Source organism: Brachyistius frenatus, unplaced genomic scaffold (genome assembly GCF_029030835.1).
Source record: "Brachyistius frenatus isolate BFR_SWC_R1_liver_20210118 unplaced genomic scaffold, ASM2903083v1 Contig_9, whole genome shotgun sequence".
NCBI classification, from domain to species: domain Eukaryota; kingdom Metazoa; phylum Chordata; class Actinopteri; family Embiotocidae; genus Brachyistius; species Brachyistius frenatus.
Window position 1 is genome coordinate 5,295,397 of NW_027210608.1, and position 14,734 is coordinate 5,310,130.

The following is a 14,734-nucleotide window of genomic DNA, read 5'->3' on the forward strand; positions in this document are numbered from 1 at the left end:
TTTTTGTCATTTCTCTGCGGGATAGTTTGCCTGCACAGCTGCCGAGACTTGGAAACTGCCTGGCAGGAGGAAATGCAGGTACTGCATGATCTCCTCAATTATGCCTGGGTGTAAGCATCCTCTTTGTTTGAACACAGGCAAGCGTATCAGAAAGGTTGACAGGGTTCTTCTTCTTGTCTGTGCCAAGCTCAGCACCTGGATGGTTGCACAGGGCACCTCTGCCGATTGCTCCTCTTTCAGACAAAAGAGCAGTCGGAATAGTTCTAGCTATGTTTGTGAAGTGGGGACGAACTTGCAAGAAGAACGACACAGACGAAAAGAAATCCCCCAAGGAGCTTGCACTCCTCGAGACATTTCACTCAAATTATTTTCTTATTATTTCTGGATGGAAACTGTATTTTCCCATTAGCAGTGAGCGAGGATATTTCCCTCACCAGGCTAACTAGAATTGAAATCGAGGGGTGGGGGGCCGTGTGAACATTGTAAATGTGTCAGCAAAATCCTTTCCAGACTAATGCAAAAAATATTTACCCTGAGTATTTCACACAGTACAACTGCTATTTTCCGGACCTGAGCGAGTGTCATTTCTGTTTTTATTACCCAAATTATTCACACCACTGTCAAGGTGACTTGTTGGAATGTCACAGGCACACCACTTGAAACAGCTACCAAATATATAGTCCCTTGAAGGAGCCAAATCAGTGACATAAGTCATGAATTGTGCATAACAGCTTGGTGTCATGCACAATTCCTTTGTACTGTGTGTTCATTATCCCATTAAACTGGATATATGGAGTGGGCCAGGTGAAACGTAGTCATGCATGAACATTTTTCACTGTCTGTTTTGTAGAGTGAGTCCAAAAGGAGAGCAACCATTGATATTCATGGCACAGCCAGTATGAGGTGTGACAGTATTTTTTTGTGAATCTGTGAGTGTATATGGTAATACCAGAGCAGCCTCAAACCTCAACTGCAGTCTCTGCCTGAGGGAGGGGTACACGGTTACCCCCCCGCCCTCCCAACCAACTCCCCCCCACACACACACACACACACACACACACACACACACACACACACACACACACACACACACACACACACACACAAGCTCTGCAAGATAAAGAACCACTCACTCAGAAGCCATAATTTTCTCTTAAAACACAATTTCTTGCCAGCTCATTTGCTTCTGTGCTGCAGGGGGAAATTTAGGAGTGATTGTTGGTCTAGCCTGAACAATGTTTTTGTTAAATTGAGTTTAGCTCATATTTATTTGGAAAAGGTGAATTACATGTCTATATTTTCCCTTCATTACTGGTGTTTTGGTCTGTGCTGCTGTTGATGTACTGTTGAATGATAAGCAGGCATCTTGCTGTATGTTTAAGTTCACTAGTGATGGAAGGTGGGGAATAAATGAGAGAAAAACAAATAAGAGGTCAGGGAGACCACGGTGAGTCATCTGCTTTCTGGCAAGGCAACTAATGAATCCCACAATGCTCTGTGCAGTCCTCCCCTGAGTGCAGTCACATGGGTTTTACTTCCATTGCTTCTGCATGTAAATGCAGCATTTTGCTTTTTGTTAGGTATTCACTGTGAATCACTATTTGTATATTACGTGTGGGCTGTGGGTATCCCTCAACATCTACTGACAGAGCTGTGAATGAGTTTAGCAAGCAGTAGACTTGAGGTCAGTCAGGTCATCTTATAACCTTGTAAAAAGAAACTTAAATAGATAAATGCGTATACTCCAAAACTGTTTACAAGTTGCTGTTAACACTGCTGAGTACTTGCCAGAGTTTGATGTAAAAGTGCCACGCAACTGTGCATCTTAATGGTGTTAATCTACTCTGTGTGTGGTGTTTTGGGGTACACGCATGCACACTCACCTTCTCCTCTCTCTCCCCTTCCCTCAGGCTGTTGTTCCAAAACTGATGTCACTTTTCTGTTAACTTAGATTCCTCTGATATGGATTAAAAATGACCTACGGCTGTTTGAGCACATTATCTGGAACAGAAGTTCAAAAAACTTTTGAAAGTATTGTTTTACACATAAAGTTAGTGTGTTTCAAACTGTAATTTATACCAAAAAAAAACAACCTTTCTTTTTTCCGTTTATCTATAAAATGGTCATTAATTTCAGAGGAAGTTGTTCTAATGTGTCAGAGGTTTATTATATCGTTGTAGTGTATCCTTTTGATTTAAAATGTATCAAAGCTGTTTTCAAAGCCACTCAGAACTAGTATTGTTTCATGGGCTTACTTTGATAAATTGACCTAGTTATTTTATCTTGCAAAGTATGATAATACAAAAAAAGTGCTTGCGTGCACAGAAAGAAAAACACGCACTTCAGTACTAGAGAGACAGTTGCAGGACCTCTACATTGCAGTTTAGTAACAAAGGCAGAATGTGGCGTAAAGCTTTCTTGCAATATGAATGGTGAGAGAAGCTGAGTGGAGAGTGGAGGTGATGAGGTCAGGGGATGATGGAATATATGGGAGATGAGACTCAGGGTGAGTCTTCAGGCTACCCCTCAGGTTCCTCAGGAGAGAAGACATTGAAAGGAGAGTCGAGAAAATGTGGAGAGAGGAGGAACTGGAAAAATCAGAGTAGCCTGGTCTGTCTTCCTTAACTTGCATTGAAAACAGTTTTAATATTGAAATAATCGTATTTGCTCTATTAGAGCTAGACAAGAGGACCGATATTACTCTTAAAAATATGAAGTCATAGAATATAAAGCAGTGGGTCAGCTTAGTTTAGCATAAAGACTCAAAAGAAGTGGGAAACAGCCAACCTGGCGCTCTCTAAAAGTAACAAAAGTCTGCTGCACCAGCTGACTAATTAACACAATATGTTTAATTGGTACAGAAACCAGAAAGTGTAAAAACCTCATGTTGTGTTCTCAGGCTATTTTTTTTAAAACTGCACTTTGTCATTTTTTTTATGAACAAACACGTGTTAATTATCTAGTTTTAAAGGTGCTGGTCAGCAGATTTCACCTTCAGACAGACCCAGGCTGTGTTTTTCCCTTAGTCTTTGTGTTAAGCCAAGGTAACTGGCTGCCAGCTCCAACTACATACAAATATTAAAGTAGTTTCCTCATTTAACTGTCAGCAAGAAAGCAAATTAACATTAAAACTGCAAGCAGTGATGTAGGGGCCCTCGCACTCCCGCCCGCCGCCTCCCCGAAGCCGTCTCCCCGACCGTGCAGCGCGCGAGGGACCGTGTATCCCCGCTTAAAGGTGCTATTTTTGTCTCGTTTCCTGTCTCCAGCAGGGGGCACTGGCGAGCCGTTTGGCCATGTCCACTCGCAAAACACATATCAGATGTATCGTCTCACCACGCCAGATGTATGTCACACGTTTCGTGAGGTTTCATATGTCCGTTGACCTTAAACATCAACTTCCTGTGTCACGGCGAGACATTAAACTTTGACGCATCGTCATGGCGACGCCCATTGACAAAGTCGAATGAATGTCTCATTATATCATCAACTACGTATTTAGGTTATTGTGACCCGACTTTACGTTCATGGGATCAACTAGCTCGACGTAGAATGTGAAAGTATGAAAAGTGTCATTTCCAGTGGCCAACAGGGGGCGCTATGACTATGAACGAATATTACCCCACAGGTGTCTTCAGGGCGGGGCTGTTATCATACCTGTGATGTTTGGAGAAGGTCGGTCCATGTACATAAGATTTAAAGCAATTCGTAGTTCCATGGCGAGACGCTCAAAATGGCCGCCTATTTACGGGCACACGTATCGACGAAAACGAATTATTTTGATAAGATTTAATCCCAAACATGTTTTCTATCCATAGAACCTAAATTCAAGTCAGTGCGACAAAATCCCTCGTCGGAGTTCGACAAAGTACAACGTGTCAGAATCGCCCAAAATGGCGACTAAATTCAAAATGGTGGACTTCCTGTCGAGTTGACGTAACGGTGCAATGTAACTTTTTTGTGCGTCCAGGTGTGATACACGTGTCCACCGGATTTCGTGAATTTAGGTAAATGTGGCCTCCGGGGCATCTCTTTAGGGGGCGCTCTCGAGCCATTTGGCCGCGCCCACTCGCGACTCCACTAGAATACGAAATTTTTTGCCGGGAGACGTGTGTATCCACTTTCATGAGTTTTTGAATATGATAAAGCCTCCAAAAAGGCAAATCACTTCACGTAAGAACGACTAACGACTAAGAAGAACATTTTTACAAAAAACAATATGGGTTCGCACCACCGGTGCTCGGGCCCTAATAATGTACTCTGAAATGTCCTTTCTGGTACGTATTCTTAAATTAATTTTACAGTGCAGGATTTGCCAGTTCCATATCCAACACTTCAGTGTTGCTGATCATGAGCCTCATGAGGAGTATCATGCCACAATGTCCATGAATTTAAAAACCTGATAAGCTCTCTCAGAGTAAATGCATTTTTGTGGACCAGTCACGGATCACTGCAGATTATTTTTGGAGGATTCAGGAAACTAAAGACCTGTCCTCAACAATTCGAGATACTCAGAATAAGCCCCATTCTTCCAAAAGGGTTTCTTTAGTCACTGAGTCAGTAAATGTACCGGTCTTGGTGGATACTCGTCCAGATATGAATCAGCATCTCATTCACTCATGAGACAATGACTACAATGACGAGGCTGAAAAACACTGCTACAGGAGGGGTTGCATATGAATGCGGAGAATGCTTGTTAATGCATAGAACGACTCCAAACATAGTTGTACCTGCAACCATGCTGACCTTTATTTGACTAAATAGACACATAGATTAAAAATGTGTCTTTTGCTGGCATAGACAGCATAATGACTACAGACTATAAAAGTTATTGTTATTTCAACAGATTGCAAAGAGAAGAGTTTTCAAAGCTGTAGTCATAAGTGCCTTTAAAATAAACACCCCTCTGAGCTTGTCATTACCAACAATAACATCAGCACAATGTCATCACTGTCTGAAAACATCAGAGTGAAATTGCTGTTTCAATTTGCAGTAGCATGCTTTGACAGATGTTTTTGTATATAGAAAATTAGAAGCAGACTCAATTGTTGATGTGCCGCAGTGTCCTTGGATTTCAAATCAACATTTTTTTTAATACCTTGCTCAGGAAGGGCCACGAGAAGCCTGGAAACCATTAACATTATGGAAATTAGTATCAGTTATCTGTTCATAATCATCATGACACAATAAAAAATAATCTAATTGTGAGGAAGTATGATTGAAAGATTAGCTTAGTAAAATGCCAATAGAAGAGTCTGCCCCCGTGCTTTAAAGGTAAAAAAAAAAAAAAAAAAAAAAAAAGTAATGTCCTCACTTGCAGCAGCAGGTTTTTTGTTGTTGTTTTTTTTAGCTCGGTAGTAGACATAGACTGCAAATAAATGTACAGTGATTTGTCTCAGTGACATTGATGCAGAGACATTAACAACTCAGAGACTCACAGTGCATACTGAGACAACAATGGCACAAGGACAACTGGACTTTATGCGCTGCGCAAAGACAATGAAATATGCACTGCAGAGAGTTGAATACAAATGGCTTTGTATATATTATTTGCGAAGACATTAACGAGCAGATTAAACATATGTATGTGAATGGCTTGGGTGTTTCCTGGTCACTAACAGAACTCCGTTCTGATTTACAGCTGCGCGGGTGAGATACCGCCAACGCTGAGGTTGCCCACATCTGTTAAGTAGCTTCAGTACCAGCGATGATGAGACCAGTGTGCAGTTGGTAAGTTGGACTATCATGCTTAGTCAGTGGTTGTGCAAATAACAAAGTCAATACAAAGTCAACACAAAAGGAAAACTGTTACATAGACACTTAAGAATACAGAGGGACACGTTTTCAAGTGGAAGTAAGAAAACAAGTAATCTGAGGTCGTTTTAAATTATTTATTCCCCTTTGTGGTTGTTTTGAATCTCTTTACGATCATCTTGTGTGTCCTTATTGTCATTTGGTGCAGCGTTGTATTTGTTTTGCATCTGTTTTTGGTCATTTTGTGTCGCATTATAGTCTTATTGTGACCATTGCTCATCTCCATATGGCCATTTTGCTTCTCTTTTTGGCCATTTTGTGTCTCTTCGTAGTCATTTTGTATCTCTTTGTAGTCATTTTATGTCCTTTTGTACTTATTTTGAGTCATTTTTTTTTAGTCATGTTGTGTCTCTTTGCTCTTATTTTGCCTCTGTAGTTACTTTGCATCTTTTTAAGGTTATTTTGCATCTCTTATATCTTGACCCGTGCCACCCTTGGCCACCCCTCTGACCCTGCTCCTGTAACAATTACCTTAGTAAGTTTCTGCCCCATCCCACCCCTGCATGACATGTTATCTGTTAATTTCCTCAAGCAAGTACCCATGCAAACACATAAGTCCAACTTCACCCTACATTTCTAAGAGTCAGATGCACACACAGTAGACCTTTGTGTTGTGCAGCTTCGACAGAAAGAATCCATTCCCTGCACAAATAGCCTGCACTCTTTTTCCACCAGATGTAGCACTCAGTGTGGAACTGCAGCCAGTCAGACCTTGTTAGTCGCTTTGGCCCCGTTTACAAAGAGCATTTTGTTTGTCTTACTTGCAGTGAGGATGGTTTGATCAAGAGGGGGTAGTTTTTTTTTTTTGCTCCTGCTGTAGGCTTTTTCAACAGCTTGAGGTGAGCCGCAGCCCCCTCGGTGACACCAGAAACACACATTGTTAATGGGCGTCTTTATGGCACCGCAGAGTTGTCATCACAGTCTATTTTTATTTTGGTGGAGGCCCAGCAGGATCAACGGTGTGGCATTTGAAGCTCACGCCGCTGACTCACAAACAGAGTTGCTTCACAGAGCCTACACAACTAGTTCACAAGCTGTTCTGTCGCACATGTTGCCTTCCATCACGCTGTTTCGGAGAGACTGAAATAAAGTAAATGTGTTCCCCACTAAATCTATTTTTCATTAGCTTTTAGTACTGCACTGTGCGATCTGTTTGATTTCGACAGTGTTACCTTTAGAGCTTTGGCTCAACACATAACAACTCCTACATCTCCTCACAACTCCTAAAACCGTTCGGAGGCTCCTTTCTTGTATTCGAGTCCAGAAATAGGAAACATGGAGTCGACACAGGCAAACACATATGCCAAACAGGCGATTTGATAATGCATGTACTAGTTTAGAGCCTCACAAAGAGATAAAAACAGGTTTTATATGTTTTGAAAATTTTTTAAACAGACCTTGCTTTTTTATTAATAAAGAAGAGATAGAAGGAAAAGAATGATAATAACACAAAGGTACATTATATTATTTTGACCTTTTCTGTACTTGTAACTGTCCTTGCTCATTTGCTGTGCTGAATCATTTTCAATTTCCCCACTGGGGTACGTATATTGAAGGCACAGTGTGCATCTGAGTGAGTGAGTGAGTGAGTGAGTGTGTGTGTGTGTGTGTGTGTGTGTGTGTGTGCGCGTGTGTGTGTGCGTGTGTGCGTGCGTGCGTGCGTGTGTGCGTGTGTGTGTGTGTGTGTGTGTGTGTGTGTGTGTGTGTGTGTGTGTTCTCCTCATACATGTGTGTGTGCCTCTATATGATTCACACACCAGCCTGACTATGTGGCAGAATAGAAACCCTCCTCTCTTAAGTTGTCTGAGGACCTCAGGGGCTCAATATAATATTGTTGTTTTCTACTTATTTTCTAAGAATGTTCCATTCCCAGTAGTGTGTTTCCATCCAATATAATGCTGCTTATTGTGCTGAAAGGACAGGATATGTTTGTTTTGCAGTCTAAAGGATGTATTTTGTGTCTCCAAGCACTCAAGGTTGTACACTGAATACTGCATAACTGCACTGACACAATGTACAAATAAAGGTCCAGAGGCGAGATGTTTCAGCTCGTAAACTTTTTATATATTTTACTCTCCATGAAACATTTGCCATCCAAGTGTTTCTGAATTACTTAGTGGCGTCGCATTCCAGCACCTTGCTTGAGCAGCAAAGGGGGGACAAATTGTTCCATTGAGTGTTTCATAAAATAATAAGTTAATGTTAACCTTAAGATAAAATTACATAAGGAATAACATGTACTTACATTAAAAGTGTGTACAGTTAACTGTTGAAATATAAAAGTACAACAATCTATAATGTAAACAGTAACATGTGTAATCAAAACTAAATGAATGCAGATGAGCAAGGGTCATTTATGTTGAGTTTGATATTCCCAGGATGTAAAAGTATCAAGATTGATTTGTGCAGTGCTGTAAAAACACAGTGTCTAATATTAAAAGCCGATATAAGATGAATGCGTGGCGAATAACTGAGGAAAATGTCCCAGATAACACACATATTTTTGCTATCTAGTCGTGTACTTAAACCATAACTTCCAAAACATGAGGTAAAACTGTCAACCAGTGAGCCGGATTGCATCCATTGTTCTCCTCTGATGGATCATTTGCAACAATCCAAAGATAAATCGGCTTTCTATTTTTGGGCTCTGACAGTGTCTACCTGTATCCAGCCGCCTGCTTGCCCCCACCCAGACAGTGACTGGCCTAATGTCTGGTCACAGTGGCTTCCTTGAAGCGCTCCTGCAAGTTAATAAATTCTGGGCCATCTGTTTCCATACAGCCCCTTTCCATTACCAGGTGCCCCCCCCCCCCCTCCTCCTCCTTGGACTTCTATCTAATTAACTTTCCTGTGTCTGCCTCTCTTTGTGCCCACATTCAAACTGGGGAAAGAGAAGTACAGAGAGAGTAGGGACAGAGAGAGTGAAAGGTAAATTTGTTTAGACCAATGTTTTGAGGCAAAGTAAACAGAGTGATAACCTAGTTAGCTGCTATGCTTTTTTGTGTGATTTAGCAATGATGTTATTAATAACCATGTGAGTCTGAAGGGTACTTAACCATGCAATAAAGAGATGGGGCATTGTGTGCCACTGCTCTGCCTTCGCTTTGGAGAGGAACACTAATTGCTAGTCGGGAAAACTAATGAAAACCCTCCAAACAAATAACAAAGCAGATAGTGAAGAGTGTATGAAGTAGAACAAAGGGGGGGGGGGGAATGCCAGCAAGAGAATATATGAAATGACTATAAAAATAAACACTGTTGGTATAGCTATTAAAGGCAGGTAATGCTTCACAGACAGTGAACCAACAATAATTCAAAGTCACAAGGAGAAACTATAAAAATGCCAGCCATGAATTTAAAAAGGTATTAGAGATCAATAAAACAAGTATTTATAGTAGGAATACGGCAGGTAAAAACAAATAATATAAAAAGCTTTTCTGTGAAACATGTTACAGGAAGAGGTTCAAAACCTGACCCAAAGGGACATGAAATTATCTCATTTCATCATTGGATGGCTTTTTATCAAATAAACATAAGCAACACGTGCGCTCACAGATTTTGTGTCCTTTCTTTGGATGAATGCTGTTGTTGAGAACAGAAATGGTTGTGGAAAGAAAAGCATCTCTCTCACTCTGAAAAGACTAGCAATGCCCACAGCATATAACGCTTTTAACTACTTTTTGCTCTCGCAATCTAACTGAAAGCATCAACCATCAAAGCCATTAGGGTGCCGGAGTGCCCCTGTGGTTTTGCCATTAGCCCATAATATATTGGCAACAACATGCCACAACGGCACTACAGTATCATCATACATGCGCTGAGGAAAAATGTGGCACATAAATTGCATAGCCAAAAGAGCACAACACTCCATACAAGGTTAGGAATCCCCATCGTGGAGGAAATGTAAGTTATGTGTCTACATTAAGCTGTAATGTTCTTGGAGGAGATGATGCCACTTTTTATGGTGAGTCTGTTGACTATTCATGAAATCATGAAGGAGGCTGTAGCAGATTAGATCCCTGCTGTTGCAGCAAACCCTCATAAGTCCAACTAGTAATTTTCAGGTTTCTCCCCCTAGGGGGTCCGCGGAGGTACTGCTTGGGACGTGACATTTTTGGTTGATTAGACAATTTTTCATATTTTTTTCCCACAATTTTTTTCCCACAAATCTTAAATGTCTTTAAATACACATTAAAATGAATCCAACATATTGTAGCGAATGGATAAATGGAGGCAGAAGATGTTATCTTTCAGTCAGAAATGCACACATCCAGCGACACACAGGAGCTCTCTCAAGCTGGGAACCAGTTCACTCAGTGCAAGACCAGCCTGGACCTGTCCCTCCAAGCCTCCTGCACACAAAGAGGAGGCCCCGCCCCTATCGCTGCTGTGCCAATCACAAGGCCGCATGTTACATGCTGGCTCTGTCAGGTTCCCTGTGATTGACCGAGAGCCTATTCAGTCCCCAGCTGACTAAAATCCCAGATGCAAGGAAGCAGGCTGAAATATTATTTGAAAAGAAAATACCATTGTAAAAAAAAAAATACAACTACATTTAATTCACCCACGAATCCTTGTGCAATCATTTTTGCAAGATATTCCTGGCAAAAACACTGCAGCTCCTATCCACAACAGCCAACTACTGAGGCCAGTACATATTATTTGAATAGCTTAGTATTGAATGCACAATAACAAGGTACTAGGCACTAGGCCCAGTTTAATATAAAACACAATTTTATACAATATATATAGTAGGGGGTACCTGCTCCATCTCTCTATCAGTTTGGGGATCCCTTGGCCCGAAAAATGTTGAAGACCCCTGTTTTATAGGAAATGCCAGCTGTGTGACCCGAAGGCCCACAATATCTATTCATAAACTACTATAAGGATGCATGATTGTCAGTATGAAAATAAGGCTACTTTTCAAACATACAAGGTTTCTACCCAGTGGCAGAGATATTTCTGACACGGGTTTTTAGGCGTTTTCCATTTGCATGAATCCTATGCATATTACATCGCTCCGACCTGTTGGCTACTATGGGAATTGTCATCATCGGTTGCAGGCAATAACAGTAAGTTACTGCTGCTTGTCATATGCCACCCTGCTTCTGCCATAATTTATGTGCATGGGTCCATTGTCTTCTGGTCCAGAGGGCATTTTGTACACCTCAGATTTCAGCTTTATGACGCAAGGAGCAGAGAGTGAACCAAATTCGGCACCAATGCCGAGTGAACCAAAAACCTGGCATATGCCAAGAATTTCCTTCACAAATTCATGTTTTATTTTCCTCTCCTTGTGGAATCGGTAACATGCTGAGGGAAATGCACGGCCTTCCTGTTGACAGAGTCAGAGAAGGCTATACGTTTGAAAAAAAATGGAATGAGAGTTATCGGGATGGTTTACACCTCGGAGGAGCTCATCCAGAAGGGCATGTCCCTCATTACAGCTGTTTGGAGAGAGGTCTCGTTTTGCCAGCACGGCCTCCTCTGCGTCCTCCACCTACAGCAGGTCAGGGAGGTAGGGAGAAGTCTCTGACATGACCTCCAGTGAAGTGAGCATGTCGGGAACCGCTGGAGATTGGGGATGGAACCAGTGCTGGAGAGGGAGAAACACATGCCTCGCAATCAGCCATGAAATGCAACCTGGCACCAATTGGACTGGGCCTGCAGGGAGCCTCGGCAGGGAGGGAGGAATGGGGAGAGGGGTGAGGCACAGGCAGGGGGGTGTAGCAGGGGACGCGGGGTGCGAGGTCATTCTACCTCACAGGGTGTTTTATTAATGTAATTAAACACGGGCGAGCTCTCTGGCTTTGCATCATAGCTGACCTCCACAGCAGAGGGAAGAGGGGAGGGAGGAAGAGGAGTGGAGAGATGGACAGGGAAAGGGAGGGTGGAGGCGATGGGGGAGGGGGTGGAGGAGGAGGGATAACAAGGACATGAGATTGGCAGGATAAGGCAAGATGAAACAAGAGAGGACAGAGCTAAGCAAGAGGGATAAAAAGAGATAGATGCAGCATGATGCATGAGTGGGAGGGGAAGATGTGAATTTAGTCAGAGAATTAGTGCATGGGACGAGGCAACTGAGCCATGGAGGAGTCACGGCCAGGGCATTTGAGGAAAGAGAGGTCAACATCAGGGCAAACAAAGGCCTCTGGGCCCAGTGCAAAATGTGAGGAATGTCATGTAATCATATTTGACACAGTTCAATGCTCTGTCTAAACACGGGGCTGTGCTCTCTCTCAGCATAATGATAATGTTCAATATTATCATATCATTTCCCGCCTTCACTTAAGCTTAGTTCCTCTTATTAGAAAAGCTTTTTTTAATCTCTCAATGTTGCCAGACTCTGATTGGTTTCTTAAAGTATGTTTTTCCAGCTGAGTCCTGTCCACTTCAATCAAGTGAGAAAAGGAGGAGAAAAACACAGAAAAATATCGTACATGAAATCACCAAAACTGGTTTAACTCTTGCAGAAAGTTTTGTGTTCATGTAAGATGTTTGAGAAAAAAAAAAGGTTTCAGCACCTTTAGGCTAAACGAAGTAACCTTTTTTTGTGATGGCAGAAATCATCATTTAACACAAGAAGGTTACTAAATGCCAAATGCTGGTAAATGGCCATGTCCACAATAGGCTGACTCATTTCCTAAATGATTCTTTTCCTCTGAGTTTTGGCATTCTGTTCAGACTACAATAGTGATTTTCTTCCCCAAGTCTTTCCAAAACTGCCCTCAGAGAGTGTAAATCTAAATAATTTTGTCTTTGAAGAAATCAAAGAAGTCAAAAGAAGGATTAAAAGAACAGCCATGATACCGAGTATGTGTTGGAGCCTCTGTCCTTGTCTTCAGAAGATCCTGTAGGAAAAACGTAAAAAAGAAATGGCGCACATACTTTGCCTTCATCACCTGCTGGATCTCGTCGTTCATGCACTTTGAACAGAATAAGCTGTAGAGGATTTTCTTTTTTTTTTTGCAACGCACTGTACAGACAAACTTGCGGATGGGTCTGAAACTTGTGTCAAGTGCAACCAAATGTGTGTGCAAGCGTCACGGTTAAGAATAATTAAGACAGTCATGAGATAAAGCCACAGACGCCACAATGGTCAAAGCACCAAAATGGAGACGAGCAGAAAAAAGGATGTTACATTGCTAAAGAAACTACAGGCTCCCAGACAAAGACGAAACAGAGCTGAAGAGTGTATTCAGTGAGATAGACTCTGTGCTGCAGAGAATAAATACATGTTTTAGTGAGCTTTACATAGTTTTTGTAAAGGTGCTCACTGCTCTTGCATTAGAACATGCACTTTTCTGTACATGAAAGCAGTGAAAGTGATCATGGGTTTAGTAAATATAAGTCTTGTGGAATTTGAGTCTGTTGGTACAAAACAGTCCATTCACACGCAAATGGATCCAATATGTTTTGAAGACAGCACAACAATTTGGAACACCATGCCAAGTGTATTTACGGTACTGAAACTGGCTTTAATATTTGGTTCCTCGACTTCCACACTTGAAAACTCATTTTCAACTTTGAAGGATGTTTTCACAGACCGCAGACATGCCGTGCTTCTCACCCAAATGGCCCAGCTGGTGCAGCTGGCATTTGAGAAGGATCGAACTCAAAACTGTAGAAATGAATGGAAGGAAATGTTCATGAGGAGATTCAGTTCAAAGACCCACTGAAGGTTGGCTACATCCAGTGCTTTAATATCCATTTTCTTTATATGTGTGTATGTCACGTGTAAGTCTTGTGTAATTTTAGTTAAAAACTACAGTAAATTGTTTTCAGCAATTCCATTGAATTTGTCAAAATTTGAGTTTTGATCACCATTGGTGTATTGAAAGATGAATGCCCTCCACCTTTCCCCTATCTCTTTTTGCGAAAAAAAATTCTGTTTTAAAATTTACTCAACTTTAATGGGGCAGTGTGTAGGATTTAGTCCCATCTAACAGTGAGGCTGCAAATGGCCACCAACTGAACACCCCTCAGTTTACCTTCTGCTTCTAAGCATGTTGGAGAATCTATGGCAGCGGTGAGAGTCACGAAAAATGTCAAAGGTTCTCCTTAGAGCCAGAGTTAGGTTTGGCCCTTATGGGCTGCTGTAGAAACATAGCAGTGCAACATGGCGCCCTCTGGAGAAGAGGACCTGCTCCCTATGTAGATTTGAAGTGTTCATTCTGAGGTAACAAAAAACACAACAATTCTTAGTTTCAGGTGATTATACAAAAACTGAGATTGCCCAAAACCCTACATACTGAATCTTTAATTGTCTTGAAGAAATCTGAAGAAATGCCTCCCTAGCTGCTGTACAAGTTTGTCTTGATTTCAAATTCCCCTCCAGCAGAATCTGTTGATGCAGCTACTATTCACAAAAGAATAAATAGCAAAGCAAATATGTTATCTCATTTAAGATACAGCACTGAATACTGTTCACCTGATATCAATGAAAGAAAAACAGTTCAAAGAAGTCTTTCATACTTTCTTCTTAACCAGAGCTGGCTCTCAATCATAAGGGCCACAAGCCTTCAAACAACACTATTGGTGCCTCATGTCTCTTTGTTTTGGTGTTTGTTTTTTGGTTCTCCATCTCTCTACTTTAACAATTAACATAGTGATGTAGTTTTAATCATACCTTGGCAATACTTAAGTTGTAACACAAGAATGTTAAACATTGTTACCTTGTTTTTCCAGTAAATGAAAGACTACATAACACACTACAATAATCCCTGTTAATCTACATTCACGTCTCCATCTCCTATGTTTCTCCACTGTCGATAGATATATTGTATGCTTTGGAATACAGACGAGAAGAACGGATCTCTTTAATAGGTCAGGGCTTTTGAAGAGTGGTGCTGTAAGGAAGGGTCGGTGAGAATTCACCGCCGCGTGTGACAGTTTGAAGCACCCCCCGTCACAATCCATTTTT